This window comes from Vicugna pacos, chromosome 1 (genome assembly GCF_048564905.1).
Source record: "Vicugna pacos chromosome 1, VicPac4, whole genome shotgun sequence".
NCBI lineage: Eukaryota > Metazoa > Chordata > Mammalia > Artiodactyla > Camelidae > Vicugna > Vicugna pacos.
Window position 1 is genome coordinate 81,127,840 of NC_132987.1, and position 20,030 is coordinate 81,147,869.

Consider the following 20,030-nt stretch of genomic DNA (forward strand, 5'->3'; position numbering starts at 1 on the left):
GAGAAGATACCTATTCAAAGACCATTTAGTATTATCTGCAGCTATCTTCTTTGTAAATTCAAACTCATATATTAGCTTCATTAGCAAAATACTAGGAGCACGATTTCTAACATAAAATGTTGTCCTAATGAAAGTTTCCTGTGTCAGTGAAAACTAATACGAAATAGAGGAAATTTAATTTCCCTAAAATGCATGTGAATGAATTTAAAAGTAAAATGGAAACAACACTGGAAAATAACAGCTGTTCACCCATCTCTCTTTGCATCACCTGTTTCTGCTGCACAATACTGGTTTTTCTGGTTTACCTTTTGGAGATAATTATGGAGAATTTTTCAGCCTCTTTGTAAATGATTTTTTTCTTCTGAGGATATAATATACTGTTTCCTTCTAATAGAAGGCTAGTGTGTGTTAAAATATATATAATGGATAATAGACAATATTGACTGACAAAGAATGAGTGACTGAAAATGGGAAAAATATGTAATCTGAAGGTAATGGCATGTCACTCATTGAAAATTCTGAAGGTGGTGACATGTCACTCATTTGTAAGCCATCTGCCTAGAGAATTCAATCCAAATGGCTTTGCCAAAAAAAAAAATTGTCAGTCCCATTAATAATCAACTGGAAGACAAGCATTACATTAGATTGAGGTGAACTTTCAGGTGGAAAATGTGCTTGTCTTAGTATTCACTAGAATTTCTATGTAGAACTGGATATATCAATGTGACTGCCAAGCTTAAATTCCTGGAAATTGGAAATCCAGCCTCGGATAGATGACTGTCTCAATCAGGGGATTTAGAACTGGGCCAAATAATACGAGGCTGATCCTGAGGACCTCATTCCTGGCTTAGACGTGGCAGGCATTTGAGTGACTAAATAGAATGGGCAATTTGCTGAATGTTTTAGGGATTGTCTGGAGATACATGTGTACATGGTCATAATGCTAGAACAATTGAGAACTTTTACTTGTTTTTTTTCCCTGTGGATATTCAGTACAGTTTTCCTCAAAGTGAGTTCTTTGAACCATATATCAGAATGACCAGACTGCTTCTCATAAAGGCACATTCCTGAGCCCTATGCACAAAATTAACTAGCAGGTATCTCTGTAGTCATTGATAAGCACTCCACAAGCTTCAAACGCACAGTGAGGTTTTTTTGCACCACTGCTCTAACCTTACTTAATCGGATGCTGTTCTATAGCACCATGTGCTAAAAATTTATAGACAGAACTCAGCGTTTCTACCAATCTGTAGCTTTATCATGTGATTTGAACAGTACTAGAATTTCTCCCTGTACGACAGGATGGGACTACTATAAATCTCCTGCAAAACCTGAAACTTCATGCCCTCAGATTAAATCAAGCCATCTTTATACGTCCTCGTCTACTAAGCCTTCTGTTAAGAGTAAGTCAATATCAATAATAATAAAAATAATTTTAACCTTTTTAAAATCTTCTATCAGAAATCTTCACCCCATAAGTAACTGAGAACAAGAAATCAAGAATGATGATAAAACAGTTATATCTTTCTGCCCCTGCTGTACTTGCATTTTATCTTTCATTGTAATCAGCTGTGTTCACATGTAGATCACACCTGGTTGCTAATAAATTCTTGAAGGACAGGGACTGCTTCCTTCATCTTTCTATCTCCGGGGGCTCCAGAGCTTGCTATAATGTTTGACACATGTTGATTTATTGTCTGAATAATAATGCTATTATAAAGAACTTAAGGAAAAATCATGGGCTAGTATTTGGGAAAGGCTGAACTACTAGGATACGAGGGTGGTCCACCTCAGAGGAGAAACAGGGAAATCCAAGGTAGGATGAAAATGAGGGAAAATAAAAGGAGGAAAGGATGCATTTAGATTTTTTTTAAACTTCGTCAGAAGTTAATACTTCATTCAAAAATATGCTTTTCCTCTGAGCTTCATTATTTTAAATATATAAAACATGTGTATATATCTAAATATAGATATATGTGTTACTGATAAATACAAGAGTCTCCTCTATGTCAAATTTAATTAGTAATTGTTTTGCCCAGTGAAGATTTTTTTCAAGCATGCATATATTTTTTAAAAAAATTAAGCATTTATGCTAGTCATTCAACAGTTTCTTGTTTGCAAAAAAATACAGAAAATTTTGTAAATAGGTTACATTTTAGAAGGTCACAAAATATCTTTGATTAAGAATTGACTAAGAATAGGAATCATAAAATAAGTTGTAGTCTAAGATCAACTACTTACTTATAAGAGTCTACATTGGTGAACAATTTTATTGGCTGTAAAATGATCATGGACATACTAGTTACCTAACTGAACTCACAGACTTACCGTGAAGTTGGACAGAGGCAATGAACGTAAAAACATTTTGTAAAGACTAATGCATATATATATGTGTTATAATCAATATCATGTATTAAAATTACATCCTTAAGGCTTCCTTTGGGTTCTTGAGAAAAGTCCTTGAGTAGCATCAGAATTTGACACTCAGGCTTTTGTATTCAGCTAATTATACAAGGTTCTGTCTTCTGAGCAGTGATACTAGTGTTGAGAACAAGTGACATAAGACCTGAACAGTTAAAAGGATCAGACATTGAGCTTTAGAATTTTTTGGTGAAGCATATCTGAAGTTTTTTGCAATCGGCTTTGTCCCAATCCTGTTGTTAAACCTCTGGAAAAAATTTACTGATTTATCTTTTGATTAAGTTCAGATCACTTAATTTGTGAGCAGAAGGGAGACAGCAAGATTTGAATTCTCCCGAATTCAAATGTTTTCATAAAGTCTTGAAATTCTGATTCTGGTAACAGAAGCATATTCTTTCTCTGCTTCGGTTGATATTGTAAGACCATGACTGCTATTACTAAAATTTTTACATACTTATTGGTCATGGTGGTAGGCTGAAAAATACCTCCTCAGAGGACGAAGAGATGCCCACGCTCTAATTCCCCAAACTCATTAATGCGTTGTTTTACAATGCAAAAGAAACTCTGCAGATCTGATTAATTTAAAATTTTGAGATGGAGAGATTATGCTGGATTAGCCAAGTAGGACCAATGCAATTAAAAGGTCCTTAAAGAAGGTGGTAAGAAAGTCAGCATTAGAGGAGGAAACCACACAGAAACAAAGGTTGTTTTTAGGAGTTTGGCTTTTTTAGATAAGACCTGTAAGTGATAAATTTTTATTTCACTGTATAACATATCTTACTTAGCATAATATCCTCAAGGTCCATCATGTTGCTGTAAATAGCAGGATTTCTTTCTTTCTCATGGCTGAATTACATTCCATTGTATGTCTGTGTGTGTCTATGTGTATCTATCACATCTTTTTTTTTATCAATTCATTTATTGATAGGCACTTAATTTTTTCATATCTTGGCTATTATGAATAAGGCTGCAATGAACATGGGTGTGTAGATATCTTTTTGAAATAGTGATTTTTAATTCCTTCAGGTATATATCCAGGAGTGGGATTGCTGCTAATACTACAGTGGTAATCATATTGCAATATATAAGTGTATTAAACCAACACACTGTATACCTTAAACTGATGGAACAGTAGATGTCAGTTACATCTCAAAAAACTAAAAAACAAAAAAACTGAGCAGGGATTGAACTCATTCCATTGCTCACTGGGAGGACACAAGCCAAGGAATCTGAGCAGCCTCTGGAAACTCCACAAGGGATGGAGACAGATTCCCCCCTAGAGCTTTCAGAAAGAAAGCAGACTGGTTAACACCTTAATTTTATGGCTTCTGACTCCCAGAACTGTAAGATAGTAAGTTTGGGTTGCGCTAAGTCACTAAATTTGTGGTTATTTATTATAGCAATGATAGAAAACTAATATAGCTCAAGAACAACCATAATCACTGTTTTCATTAAAGAGAAAAAATGGTTAAGATTTTAAATCTATGGAGCCAGAATGCCTACACTGAAATCCTCTTTTCATCTCTTACTAGATGAGTTACTTCGGCAAGTGTTTGCCCGCCTGTGCAGTGGGGATAAGAGTACTTTACAGGGTTTTTGAGAAGATTAAAGGAGTTATCGAGTTTAAAGCTACCAGAACATTGTGTGACACATGGTCATTTTCATATGATCTAAATCATCTTTTTATTATTGTCATTATTAAAGTTATGATTATCACTTGCTGATTCTTTAAATAAAAAATATCAGAGTTTTCACTCTCTAGGTGTCATTTGATGGTGAGGATATCAAAATGTGTTTTGTTAAACCTCTGCTTTCAGGAAACCTATGATAATGAGGGAGAGATGGAGTATGTACCTGTGCAGTGCAGGATGGAAAATTTTGAATGTCTTAGATGTTTTTCTTCCTTCCCACCATTCTGCTTCTGAGTCTAGCAAGTTTGATGGATGGTGTATTATGCATCTGCCCTTGACTGTGGAAGTATCTCAATTGTAGTACACTTTTGATCCAATTATGTAGGTAAAATTTCTTTTAATTGGAAAAATAAATAAATCATTTGGGGCAGAAATAAGAAGTATTTGACTAGGCTATGTGTTGAATTGCTGCCCATATATTATCACCCCTAGATGATAAGTTATAACCTGTAATTATCACATAGCTCATCCACTGCCACACAACTGTCACGTACGGAAAGCATCTCAGTTTTAGTGCTCAGTTAAAAACAAAAACAAAACAACCAACAACAATAATAAAAACTGTATTTTATACCTGGTGGTAAACCACCTCTTCTGATAATAGCTCTCATATTTTTTTTAGAATTATAAAATGACAGCTCAGAATGGTAGATAAAGCCTCAGACAAGAAACAAGAAAATAATAACAATTTCTGAGTCCATGTAGCAATTTTCCTCTAAAATTAACCTTCACAATCCCATGATGGATTGAACAGGTACCATTTTCAGATGTCATCTATAAGAGGAAGAACACTCAAAGATTTGAGGTCCACAAAAAACCCACAAGGGTAAACATCATCACCACCACAAAACATACTGAGCAAGTGCTTTTGTATTGTCATTCTGATTTGTTCTGCATGCAGTGTTGTACTGCCCATGGTACCACCCCCCCACCCCCTCCAGAAAACAAACAAAATAGCGTCTGGCTTCAAAACAGGACTCAATCTGTACATATGTGATTGAACAGCTAAAATATGGCATGCTAGCCACTCTCACGTTCGTCTTCATTAGCTGCCACTCTCCAGTTTAGGAAGGTCACACAAACAGTATAGTTACACGGATTAGCTTAGTATTTGCTCTATTTCTCTGGAGACATGGCCTGAATCAATCTGTGTTTAACACTATGATTCTGTTTGAAGTTAACGGAAGAGCATGAATTAGAAACAATCAAACGAGCCCAAGTATTAAGATCACTATATAGATGGGAAAGACCCAAGGGAATTCTAGTAATTTTAACTTGTGTCTTTAGCTATATAAAGTTCAAAGAAAAATGTTCACGTAAATTTCTGTACTTACTCTTCCTAGAAGTACTCTCAATTTGTAAAGATGCATATGTTGTTGTTTATTTAAAAGATAAAATTATGTCACTACAATGCATAATGCCTGAGAATATTTGACTCTGCATCATAGGTTCTATTAAATATCATCTGAATATTTCAGACCAAAAAATATTTAAAGAAGCCAGTATTAGCAACAAAAAAGCAACATTCTCATAGTAGCATAATTTGTGACCAATTTATCTATTTTAAGGAATACATTGTATTATGATCTTCATTAAACTTCCAGACCTTGGCAATGTCTTGCCAGGCAATGATAAATTTATCCTTATAAAATATACCACTTTTGTTTTGTTGGATAAATACTGGAGAACGAAGTCTTTGCCGAAAAATTTAAACATTTTTCCTGAGGAGTTATGTGGCACAAAGCTATATACCAAATCAAGGCTGAATAGGGTGGGATTCCTCCAGAGTGAGGTATTTTGATATAGATTTGGGGAGCATGTTTTGACAACTCAGTGATATACTTTGACAGAGAGTAGATAGCAGATAACACATTGCCTCTCAATGTTATAGTACTTTCAAGTTGAAACAATATAGACACATGCCAGGATCTTACAATATTGGTGTTCTTTTGTTGCAAATCACAGAAACTGGCTATAGCTTATCTAAATCAAGAAAAGTATTTTAAAAGTGTTTTTGGAAAATACAAAATTGGTGGTAAGATGGGAGGTCGAGGCTTGAAATCGAACAGGAAATTCTGGAGGGTAATGGCACTGGTCTTCTGACAGGTGACATGCAGTCTGACAGCCTCTTCTAGAATTAAGTGGAATTAAGTGTGTTTGCATCTTTTTGTGGTGGCACGCTCAAGTTTGTGATTCTAATTGACTTTGGTTGGATCAAGAGCCTGAACACTGCGAACGGCAAAACAGTGCACATTCGAGCCCCAACATACTATACAGAATAGGAAGAAGAAACTTGGTTGTAATCAAAAAGAAGATATGGCTGCCAGATACCCCCAACGCCACCAAATCCAATGTATGCTGTAGATTTATTCTCATATTTTGACAACTTTAAAATATTACAGCTAAGAATTAGGAAAATCACATATTCAAAGTTTCATCAATGACAGTAACAGGAAATGGACTAGGGGAAGTAGAGGTGGAGGTGAGGATAAAAGGAGCATTTTTAAAGGATACATTTATCTGTAAAGATATAATTTTAAAGAGTTCTCTTCAGGCTGGATTGATAATTAATTCTGAATATTTTTATCAAGCAAGAAACTGGAAATAAATCAAGCCTCGTGTATTATACCCCAGACACCTGCCATCTTCAGTTGTGATAGATGTAGACTAAATTGTTTGAAATTTTATTTAAATGCAGTTTAATATAGAATTTAAATGATACAAAATAGAAGAATAGCTCTAATTGCATAATGTGTTATCTTAGCAAATAAATAATATATGATCTACTGAATGTGTAAATGACACCGACAGAACTTTGGTAAATTTACTTGTGTTACTCTCACCCATCAGCAATTCTATAATCACTTAAAGTCTTACTCTTCATGAAGTGAAATTATTTTAAACTTTTCATATGCTGACAAACAGAAACCTTTTTATTCTCCATTTACAAAATGACATCTGCTCTGTTTCCATTTTACTTTTTCAAAATGAGTTCACTTTAGTGTTTTATTTCTTATTTTGTCAAATAGCTTTGCCAAAGATGGTGAAAATCTAGTCCCTGTAGACCAGCAATTACAGAAATGTAGACATAACACTTTACATATGGCAGTTATGTGCTTAACATTTTATATTAGGTATTTTAGACATCTAGATTGCCCTTTCTCTATTTTTAACTCAATCAAATGCCAAGAAAATTTTAAACAATAAAAACCAAGCCATTTTGCAAGCAGGATATTGACTACTGTTTTAAATAACAGTAATAATATAGTAGTAATAATATAAGTAGGTCCTCAGGTCTGATCATCTAAATACAGACAGTCTGTAGCTCTTTCTTTTCAATGACAAGTAACACTGATCAGAGCCACGCTGCTGTTGTCACCCGATCGCCTCCTGATTCTCTCCTTCACATTATCTCCTCTCTCCCTGCTGACACGCACCATGGCCTCACACACACACTGGTACACACGTGTGTACACACACACACACACACAAACTGGGGTGTGGGGCTTAATGCTGTGGATTCTGTTGTCAGTCTTCCCGGGGTTTCCTAAGATCTGTCACTTACCAAGTATGCAAATTCAGGTACGTTACCTTCTCTAAGCCTCTGTCTTCATCTGACCAAGACAGGCACCACGCACACTCTCAGGGAGTGTAAAGGGTTCTTGGTGCAATTATTGCTATTGTTGGCAGAGGGCTTATAGGAGAAACAGTAGCAGTGATGTCTGTAAGTTTTATTGGTTTAGCCTCTGTATTCAGAAACCTTATTCTCGATCATACTCAGATAGAAACACCTTATTAGAAGATCATTCTTAAAACATAGCACATATAATAAAGGATAATTATGAAGCTTAGAATGAATCATAACTCTGATATAAATTCTGAGATAATTCTGCCATTAGAGATACATATTTCTTTTTTCATTTTAATCTTGTCTTACTTGTTCAGTTACTTTACTACAGAAATCAGAATATGAGAAGGGACTCACCAGTGCTGACTACTGATGAATTTTAACAATTAGGGTTGGATGAAATCAGAGTCCAAAACACATCATTATATTATTATGATACATTATTTTCATTTATTTGGACATTATCTACTACTATAATTAATTTGGCTCAGAAATGAATTTTCTTAATGTTTTAATCAGTAGGGTCCCAGAAAGGCAGGATGCTGCATTAAGACATCATGCAGTTTTGAGATGTGATTCTGCTGCCAACTTCTCCCCACTTCTTTGCTAAAATGCCTGATGTCTGAGTTCACGTCTGACATCATAAGAATCAGGATTTAAATAACAGATCTCAGTCTCTTCTGGCTTAAAGACTATTCCTTGCAGAAGCTGAGACTTCTCTAAGCCTATCTGAGCTAAAGATACAAACAAACCTCTGTTCTGGTCTCAGTCATTCAGGTCTAAGCTGCAGGCTAAATCACTTATAATTCAGAAATCTCACTCTTCTTGATAAAAATGAAAAATAATCTTGAACAAGAGTAGCATAGAGGAGCAAACACTTAACCAGAAATCAGGAAGTCTGGTTTAGCCCTGAACCATCTTCAATCTATTTTGGTAACCTTGGTAACCTTGGCAAATAAAACTTAATCTTTATGTGAAGTTAGAAAGTTTATCAACTATTCTAAGCATCACTCCAATGCTAATGTCCCTTGAGGGGAAAAAATCCATAACCATATGTTATTTTAATCTAATTGATACTTTTCCTAACACAAATGTACACACACAGATACCACACACACTCTCCTACACATATTCATAGACACACACTTTTCCAGTTCCTCTCTTTCTTTCTCCCTCTCGTCCTTTTCCTTAGTCAAATATGGAAATCCAATATTCTAAATACTCTTATTCTTCTTAAGCAAAAGAGAAATCTCAATGGATTTGTCAGCAGATCAGAAGAATTCTGTGCAGGTGTATTTCCCTGCGGAAATATATATGCCAATGATTGAATTCTAGGTCTGACTTTTACATGGTGATAAAGTCCTTGTTTGTTTTTTGCTAGTAAAAGAAAAATGAAAGAGAAGTCATTTGTCACCCAATGGAATGAAAAGTTCTCAGCAACTGCTTAAGTGAAATGCCTCCTCCTCATTTAAGACACTAGTCCCCTTAAACCCACACCTACTTTTATTATTGATTTTTATCTTCTTTGCCCTCAAGAAATAGCAAGAAACATGTTCAATTCTAGCCTGGGGGAAAATAAAAGAAGAAAACTTAACACCAGAGATCTATCCTACACTGGTAGAAAAACTGACTTGATGACCTAATTGGCCCTTTGTATGACTGACAGTTAGAACACCTTGTGCTGGGTGGAAACCAAACTGAGCACCGTCATAGATAGAGAAGAAAAAGCCACATCAAAATGTAAGTTAGATGTGTTTCTCTGAGTCTGAATTTGGCAGACTCTTACTATAATTTTATCCACAAGAAGATAAAGAGGGAGTCAGAAGAACCATCAGAAGAGGAAATAAAGTAAATTCTTATTGATCTTCAAGAGAAATAAATATCCTATTGGTCTGTCTCCTAGTTTCTATACTATGAGATGTCTGCTACATGAGTAGAAGCTTTTCTGGGTTATTTTATCAAGCTACATTTTCATATTATTCAGACACCCAGGATTGTGCTAACGATTCAGCAATGGCTTTTTAAGTTATGGCAGTTGGGTTAATTTGACTGCTCAAACCCTTCCCTCTAACTCTTCAACTGATGCATTATAGAATTGCCTGAAGTAGCAATTATATTGTGTTGTCACTGGTACAAAATGATGTAATACCAGGAGAAGTTCTTCCTGACCTGTAAAATCAAATCAGTGTCATAGACTTCCTACATGTACTCCGTAGAAACAAGGAAGCTGATCAAGGATGAATTTAAATAAATGATCATCTAAATGATTCCAGCTTTTCCAGCCAGAATAGTAAGAGGAGTGAAACTGGAGAATTATCTTGACCTATCTGCCTTTTTTTCCTAGCCATCTCTTACCTTTCTAACAAACTCATAGCAGAAATATATTGAACTGTGCATGCTAGAACATAAGTAGCCACTCTGACAAGCATAGCTAAAGGATGCTTACTTACATTCTTATTAGCTGAAATCCCAGATGTTGTATTGAAAATGCCAAACCCATACCCATACCCAAAAAGGTTGCAGCAGACTTTTATTGTGGATTATATGGTAAGGGTCTGAACCAGAGTTCCCTATTTAAAAGATTTTCCTGGGTGCCACGGACTAAGAGAAGGTTGAGTATGCTGTCATTATTTCAAATTCATAAAAATACTAATGAATAATAGTATTTTTGTACTTACTGCTCTAGATTTACAAATATTTCCTCATTTCATTCTCAAAATAACCTTCAGAGGAAGATACTACTAATATTCCCATTTTACAGGTGAGGAGACAGAGAGTTTTAAAATTTGAGTTTACTCAACTAATAAACAGTAGAGACAGCGTTTAAAGACCAGGTATTCTGCACCTAGAACCAGTTTGTATCAAGAATCTATATCCAAAATGGCAAAGGAAGATTGTAATTTACACCATGGATTATACATTAATCCTCTAAATTGCTGGCTATTTTAACCAATACACTGCCATTTAAATTAAAGAAGGCTTTGGTATTTTAATTACAATTGCATTAAGTACAGTTTCATTTCTGCAGATTACCACACTATTACAACTTATTTTTTCAAGTTTCTATTGAGATCGAAAGTCAGATTAATCTGTATTTTGTTAATAAGAACAGGATTGTTATGATAAACCACAAAGAGCTGAAAGAGACTCTCAAATAAAACAACAAGAAAACAAGCAGGAAAAAAAAAAAAACCAACAACAAAAAAAAACCTACCTTTCCTGTGGTGGATAAGAATCAACAGGTGTAGAAAAGGGGCAGTCCAAGCATGTCAGTTTAGATATGGTCCATTTCCAGCCATGAGGGGGCTATAAGAAGAAACAGAAGAAACTCAGGTTAAAGCTAAACAGATTTCTATTTCCACCCCTCAAGAAGCCTTCTGCTATTATTTTGTTTCCTCTTAAATTTTAGTAATACAGAATCATCTATACTGCTTTCTTCTCCTGGTAGGGTAATGAAGAGATTGGTATATTAAAACGTTATTCCCTTAAGCAAGTAAAAACTGAGGCATCTTAGAAATGCTCAATTTTGACTTGATATCAAATCCATCATGCAGACATAGAGAAATATTCTTTAATAGAATTATCGAACTTCAGATATAATATCAGGAAACTCCACAAGTTCAAGCATCAGTGACAAGCCCCTCAAAGTTCGTAACAAAAAGCTGTGAGATGCTGTACAAGAGAAAATAACTTAGTCACCTACGCTGTACATTGTCAAACACACAAGCTTCACTCTGACAAATGAACAACTACCTTGGGGGCTGCAACTCTATTTGAACAATACAGGCTGGGTGAGTTGCAAATTTGCACAACAATTCTGGATTGAACTGGAGAATAAACGAATTCAAGCGTATTCATTCAGTTTCTACCCATCAGAAACTCAAAATGTATACGATGTTCAAGCACTGAAATTTAAAAATATAAACTGAAGAAAAGGTTACCACAACTAATATCAACTTATCAACATTCAACTTTAGCAATCAACCTTACCAATGAACTTATAACATCAGTATGTGAGCCACACTCATATTTGTGTAGGAATGGTACTTATACACAAGATCTAATGAACCTGGAACACTTACTGAACACACAGAGTATATGTATGGAATATGTACCCTGTAAGATTGGAAAAGAACAAATAAAGATGGTCTCTTCGCTTAGGGAGCTTACAGCAAAATACATCCTCGTAATAAAATATTGATGAAAATGATTCAAATTTTCTGAAAAAAATTCTTTGACAATCCTGCAAAGCTTAAGGGGGGTTATTAAATAAGCCACTTCACTCTGTCTAATTTGAGGTACTTCACTATAATGGATACCTTCAGCCTGTAGTTTCCCCAAGTTCAAGGATCTTGCCCCTCACCTGCAACTAAATTCTCTGTCTCTAGAAAAGATCTTGCCAAATACCAGAATATCAGATTCATCCTCTCTCTTTCTCTCTCCTTCTCTTTCTTTCTCTTTCTCTTTCTTTCTCTCTTTCTCCCCACCCCACCTCAGGAAAAACAAGAAGGCAGGAAGAAATTTACATAGATTGAGGCTTTCTCAAGGGAGGAAGGAGAACCTTTTTACTAAATCAGTCTGAAAGCAGAGACAAAGAGGATTTCTGGTATAACCAGCCTATTTGCTTTCACCTTGAAATCAGTTTCTATTTTGCAGAATCTGGAATCTCACTGTAATATACCATTACCTACATTGCTTTGTGTTTATCTGAACAGACAGGAACTCCGCAGAATGATTCCTACAGTTTGCTTTAAGCTTAGATGCACAATACTAAGCAATCTATAAAAATCAAATATGTTTCTACACCAAAACTGAGAACCTTTCAGACAAAGGGAACAGGATTTTAAGCTCCTACTTAGTATGTACAATACTAGGAAGAGCACTGTTTTCCAAAAAAAAAACATAAAAAGCTGGATCTACAAACCAACATTTCCTTGAACTCATTAGGGAACTGAGATCACAGGGCAACAAACCAAAAATCTGTGGAAAGATAGGATCTTCCAAAGAGAGAGAGGACAGAGCACTTAGTTACCTGGGGCAGATGTAGAAGCTGAAGGGCAAGAAAGAAGAATCCAGCTAAAACTTAAACCAATTGCTAAATAATGAGTATGGGCTAGTATGAGAGGCCAGAGCTTCCAGGAGCTGAAAGCCATAAAGGTAATTTATGACCATCTGCAGTATTTTCTCAAGAGGTGATCATGAGAAAAATTAGTCAAAGTAAGAGACAGGAGAGCCCCTGATGATGTGTGTCAAGGGGACGGGACTTTCATGCAGGAAGGGCATAAAGCCCCACTCAAAGCCTCCCCTGTTGTCCCTTTAGAACAAAAGTTTAAGCCCCTGGTGTAAAGTAGTAAAATAAATTGCTCTCAGGATATCGGTGGAAGACCCCTGCATCTAGGAGTAGGAAATAAAAACTCACCTCTACTTATGCGGAAGGGGACAAAACACTCAGGACTCGTGGTATTAGAGAATATCCACTAGGGAAAGAGCAGGATCACTGAGGAGGAGATCCTCACATCCTTGAGACTGGCCGCACACTGTCCGCCTAAGACCAAGGCTGACCCCAAACACCAGGGAATGTCCGTGCCTTTCACTCCCTCTCCCAGATCGTCAAGAGCTGCATGACAGATAACAGCAGTCTACTATGTGGAGAGGGGTGATGCTGTGAAGAAACATCTAACACACAAGTGCAAAGAGAAGACCTAAAGCAGAGAACGGAGCAGACACTGATGAAATCTTCCAGAAAACCAGTCTTCACACTAAACAAAAGGCAAAGGTAGAAAAATTTGAAGTTGGTGGTACAATAAGGGTAACCGTAACAACAACAACGTGGCTCACCTTCTGACTAGAAAACCTCAACTTGGCAAGAAAAGAAGTTTCACATTTCCAGGTCTCTATACCTCAGTCTCCGTGCTCCTATTCAAGATGTCTGGTGGTCAACTCGAAACCACAAGAAATACAAAATACAAGCAAAACACAGCACACTGTTCAGGGACTAATAGAACGAGCCTCATAAGACCCAGATATTGGCACTATCAGACAGAGAATTTTAAATCACTCTATATTCTTTTTATTGATTAATGATTAATACATAAAAGTCTGTGGAGCAAAAGGCAGGCAACATGCATAGATAGATGGGGCAAGAGAAACATAAGAAATAATCAAAGGGAAAAACTTGGTGATAGAAGTGTGTACCACCTTTGATGGGCACATCAATAAACTCAACATAGTAAAGAATCACTGAGCGTGAAAATAGGTCAATAGAAAGAACACACAGAGAAGCACAAGGAGGTAAAACAAAGTGAAAAATAAAATGAGTTCCAAGATACAATCTAATATATTTGAAAATAAAGTCCCAGGAGTAAAAGGCAAATAGAATAAAGCATAAGAACTGTTTGAAGACTCCCAACTACAAATCCTAGTAGCTCAGCAAACAGCAAAAGTATAAACACAGCACACACGTGCGCACACCCTCACCGCCCCCACCTAAGCACATTTCTATCAAACTTTCGAGAGCCAAAGATAAAGAACATATATTTAAAGCACCAGAGAAGGAAAATCAGAATTATAGTAGACTGTTTGCAATAACAATAAGAAATGTAAGGATTTGCCAGGCAACGGAACGGCACGTTAAAGTGCCAGGGCAGGGGTAACTGTTTATTTAGACCTCTTTATCAGCAAACAGTAGCTTTCAAACACGAAGACATACATTTCAAGAGAGGGGCTTCTAAAACGGCAGAGTGAGGATCTCTGGTGAATCCTCTCACTGGCGCAACTATTTAACTGATGAAAATTAAAAACAAACAAACAAAACCCGAGCACTGTCGGAAGGGCATGCACTAGTTTCCTATCACTGCTGTAACAAATTACCACAAACTTGATGGCTTAAATGACATACATTTTCTTATAGTCCTGGAGTTCAGAAGTGCAAAATAGGTGTCTCAGCCAAAATTGAAGTCATAGGTAAATACACATTCCTCCTGAAGGCTTTGCGAAGAATCCAATCCCCTGCCTTCCTTAGTTTATGGCCTCTTTATATCTTCAAAGCCAGCAATAAATGTAGAATCTCTCTTACATTGCATCACTCTGATGACTGACACTCCTTCCTCCCCCTCCTCATTTTAATCCAGGATAATCTCTTCATTTTAATATAAATTTATTAGCAGTCTTAATTCCATTTGCGAACTTAACCCCCCTTTGCCATGTTAACCAGCAGAACCTGTGAACGCCGCGTAAGGCAGGGACATATTATGGGGCCGTTATTGCGTCTGCAGCAACCCACCATCTGACACCAAAAAGATTCACATCCGTCCCATGTGCAAACACACTCATCCCACCCACGGACACCAGAAGACTTAACCAATTAGAGCATCAGCTCAAGTTTTAAACCTCATATCAAAAGTCCCAGATGTTACTACTTAATTCAACTAAATTAGGCATAGATAGGAGTATGGGTATAATCCATTCTTAAAGAAAAATTTCTCCCCGCTTGTGGACCTGTGAGTCTCGTAAACAAGTTACCTGCTCCCCAAATAGAATGGTGGTATAGGAATGGGTTAACAGTTACAGAGATTTCCAGTCAAAAAGGAAGAAAACAAAAAGAAAAAAGGAGTCACTTGTCTTAAGCAATTTCAAAGTCCAGCTAGGAAAACAGTATTAGGTTTCAAGGCCTGGGAATAATTCTTTTCTGTTGAAGGTTCCACCTACTGGGCTCACAGTTCTGTTCTTAGAGTCATTATTCCTTTTCATGAAGGGGAGAATGTGTTTGAAATTTAGTGATTTTATCATCCTGTTTCCTACCCACAGAATTTTGACAGCCTGACAAACTTCTTTCATTTCGTCTTCTCTCTGTCCCTTTTAGTACAAGTTGGCAGTATTTTCTTCTTCTATAAACATTTCAAATATCTTGTGTGTCTCCCACGTATCTCACATGAACTCACTATGTTAGACCAAAACTTCTCCCACAGACCTTTCCTGGGTAATCTTGTATGTGTTCCTAGCTTCTGCTGAGATGGCTGAGAGGATCTGTATGTTACACATCTAATCTCACAAAGCCCTTTGTGTGACTGAACACTCTGAACTTCTAATCCTCCTGAGGCATTATAAAACGATTGTCTAGCCACAGATCTGACTCTCTCCATCCTTGTCTAATAATAAATTAATTTTTTCATGCTTTACAATCTAGATAACCTGAGAATTCTCCAAATTGTCATGTCTCAGTTCTTTTGCTTAACAGTTCTTTCCTCCATGTATCTCCTTCCTCTCACATTTTACTACAGGTGACAAAAAGAAATCAGAGCACACTCTCAATAGTTTGCTTAGACTTCAGTGAGATTGAAGCCTCACTGGCAGAAGGAACTTGAACAGAACTCTGGCCAAACTCGAAAAATAGGTTACGCTGACCCAGAATCCAAAAATCAAGAATCTAAGATTAAAAATATCACAGTCATCCTGACGGTCTGGAATATTGTGTGTATGCCAAAGTTTATACCTTTTTGGAAGCAACCAGAGAGGAGAACCCCAAGGTACAATTTTGTTTGTATGTGGGACAATAATATGATAATATATGATAAAAGAAAAACAGTGTTTCTAACGATTTAGTGTAAGGAAGGCATTCAGATTTCCCATAACTTCTGCATCCAACTGCAATTGGTCTGTAAGTATAATGAAAGAACAATGCTAAATACATGTATTTGAACTCATTTATCCTCTAAGATATGTAAATCATCAGTTAGTAAATATAACCATGTATAATAGCTTAAGAGAAATTATCAGGAGAGCAGAACTTCTGTTACTCTTTAACATAAATTAAAATAAAGACATTCTAATGTGTACCTAATTCTGGTATCTGAGTCCCCACTTTCCTTAGATCACTGATACAAACAAGTATAAACTTCAGAACTTCGCTCTTCTTTGACTGTTCAGTGTAATTATCTCACCAGCCATTTTCAAGTAGACTGTATTGTTGTATGTTTTTTCCCTAATTAGATTTTCTTTATGTTCCATACTCTTTTTTATTTGGTAATACATTGCAAGTTTTGACACATTCGAACGGCATTCATCAAAGTGTAAAGGGCTTGGTTTTCTCATTAGTCATCTTTCATCTTCCCTATGTTTTTATTGATTTTTGGCTTGAAACACTCCTTTCAACATTCTTTAACAAAAATTCCTATTATGTTGACAAGAATGTTTCCTAATATATTTTGATTTTTTAATAAGGTATTAAAATCATTAAATCATTTTTGACATCACACAGCTTAAATAAATGCATCTTTTTTTTGCTTTATTTTGAATATAGCAAGTTACAATAAAACAGGGCTTATAAAATCCCATGATCTGAACTATTTTTCTGAAAACTTCTGACCAACTATTAAAGGCAGGCATAATCCTAACTACTGATGCTTAGTAAGGAGGCAGAAATGGAAAAAAAAAATCATTAAGTTGTATTTGTTTTTTTTTTTTTTTTTGAGTCTAGAAGACTGAGGCGTGAGAAATGTGGGGAAGCAGGAAGTGCTACGGGCCATTTCTAGAAATTCCTGGGTGCAGGAGTGCACTCAGCTGGGCTCCAGCCAACACTCCCGCAGGGAGCGCACAAAGCCTGTAGTGTAGGACCTGGGGGTCCCAAAGTCCTCCTCCTCCTCACTCTCAACCCCTCTTCCTGAAGGATGTCCAAATGGACAGTTCTCAGTGTATCCCTTCTTCCCCTCCATTTTCTACTTGAAGTCAATCAACTGGACTTAAATATCTTCCCCGTGATGGAGGGGGCAATAAAACCAGCAACAAGAATGAAGGTAGAGCAGAGAGTATGAAACCATTCTCGTTTGCTCCGGACTGAGGAAGTTCCCAGGACGTGGGTCGTCAGTGCCAACACTGAGGAAACGCCAGACATGAAGAATCAGGAGGACTTCCTCACCCTAATGCAGCATCATGCTAAGGTGACCTCAGTTTTGGGGTGTCTGTGCTGTCTCAGATCCTAGCACCAAAAGACAATCATGTGTGTCAGATGAGGCAACCAGAGTATTTCCTGAAATATCACACCCAAATATTTTTAGAGATAAATGATTAATATAAATGGGTTAAACTACATAAAGCTATTCAGATACTGTGAAAAAAAGTCAAAACTCTGTGGATTCCTTTTTTAGTAATTATTTTATAATGCCTGGTAAATCACTTGTTTTCATCTCTGGATGAGGGACTCAGCCCCAGACATCTTCCAAAAGCCTTCATAAGCACAATGAAGCATAACTGGTCACAATTAGTTATGTGTGGATCAGAGAATAGACTTCGGAGGAAAACACTTAAGAGTCTGAATGCCTAATGCAACATGTTTCCTGAGTGGTTCCCAGAAGTTCTATAACCTTCTGGTGCCAGCTTCTTAAATTTTAGTAGTGCCTGTCACACAGCAATGTTACAAGAGTTAAAAGCATTAATGTATGCAAAAAATTCAAAACTGTGCTTGGTTCATACTAAGTATGAAAAAAAGTAGAGGTGTTATTTATTTCCCCATCCTGTCACTCAGTCACTGAAGAAATACCACTGATGTACGGTCCGTGATTCCCCCCAACCCCACTATTTCTAGTGCCTAGAAAAATACTTGGCACTTAGAGTTGATAGATATTTGTTAAGTGAACCTGTGGCAGGAGACTCAGCTAAACGATGAAATTTAACCAGGTCTCCTCAGGCTATGATACTCACTGTACACAGCCTGAAATGTCACCAAAAAGAATGAGCCAGCAATAACATATAGTGTTAATTTAAGGGGGTTTCTTTTAACTAAGGGGAGCTGAAGAAATGTACTTTAAGATAGTCCGTGGAAGGGACGTGACTAGCAATACTTTGGTGGACCATTAAGCTACTGGGCTAGTGTCATGGATCCTGTGAACCAAGGTCAGATGCTCCTTTCATGACTGAGGGATAAATTCACTCAGGTGCTAGTCATCAAGCTCCACTGAGAGTCACCTGAGCTGAATGAAGCTACCACCCCGAGCGTCATTCTTGAGATAGCCATTTACCAGTGATCCACATGGGAATAATAATGATGGATGCTGCCCCCTCCCTCAAATCAGGAATATCTAAAGGGCCATCTCACCTTGAGTCCACAGAGTTGGCTCAGGTGTTGTGGTGACAGTGCAGAACCCAACACCCCCCTCTGCCCAATCTCTATTCTTTCTCTTCTTCAGTACATTCCTTACCACATCTAGGAGTTGGGAGGATGCCTGAGGTAACTTACACAAACTGATTAAATGATATTTTTGGACATGGCAGGGATGCAATAAACATTAGAAATTTGCACTTTTATTTTTAAAGGAGACAACTCATTTCACGTAAGAATTCATGGAGCATTTCTCTGAAGACTGATCCATCTAACATTTGAAAAATTCTATCAAGAAACTTACTTTTTACATTGAGCAATCCTGCTAAAAATCTTCAGATAATGCTAAGTCAAAATCTTTTTCTTTGCATAACCTGTACTCATCTTCTATAATTACTTAAGATAAACATAATCCTTTAACAGTTTTTCAAATTTTATCTTGGTTAAAAAGAAATTTTCCCCGTTACCTGTAAATTATTCTACGCATTCATAAAAGAAATTATAGTTGCTTTGGTTTTTGTTTGTTTGCATTTGTTTGGAGCTTCCAAAATGATCATGATTCAGTTGCATTCTCTTCTTTGCTTGCTGGTAGCAGACTAAAGAAAGTATCTCCTCAGGAAAAAAAATAAGTCTTTCTCCTATGTCCCTTGTATTCCCATTTGGCATATAGATAAATCTGTGGATTCAGTATTAGTCACTGTGCCTGCAGAATGAAGAAACCTTATTAAAGAGATTACTCATAGAGGGTGGATCTTCTCCTAGTTTAGTCAAGATCATTTTTCTCTTCCACGGCTGGAATATTTTGAAAGTCTTCATGAACTTTATGAAAGTGAGTAATAACTGAAAATTGGGTGACCTGAGGAAATGAGACAAGTGCACGTGCACTTCTGTAAACAAGGAGGACTTTTTCTCGTGACCACACCTTTTCCTGGGACACTTTCTCAGGATCATAATATGGACCAGGGAGGAAACTCCAGTGGACAGAATGCTCTAATGCTTTAAATAGAAAGGAGCTCTTCTTCTTTATTCATTTCCCGTGTAATCCCAAATTACTCCTATATGCCTTCATTATGAAAGGGCTCCCAATCTAGGTAGCATAAGAAATTAAAACAGAAAAACTGTCTCACTAATAATTATAAAGGTATCCTACTTTCAATGTTGTAATTTTCTCACTTATGATACTTTTATCCTTTAAATC

At 36.6% G+C, this 20,030-nt stretch overlaps 1 long non-coding RNA gene across 1 annotated transcript in view; it reads right to left on the reverse strand.

Annotated features, from left to right (window-relative positions):
- The window catches only part of LOC116277657 (uncharacterized), a 68,769-nt gene extending 52,998 nt beyond the window's left edge, over positions 1-15,771 (reverse strand). The window contains exons 1-2 of the long non-coding RNA XR_012075042.1: positions 15,710-15,771; positions 10,955-11,046 (exon numbers count right to left, since the gene is read on the reverse strand). This is a non-coding gene — a long non-coding RNA (uncharacterized lncRNA). The remainder of the gene's footprint in view (positions 1-10,954; positions 11,047-15,709) is intronic.
- Positions 15,772-20,030: the final 4,259 nt, after the last annotated feature.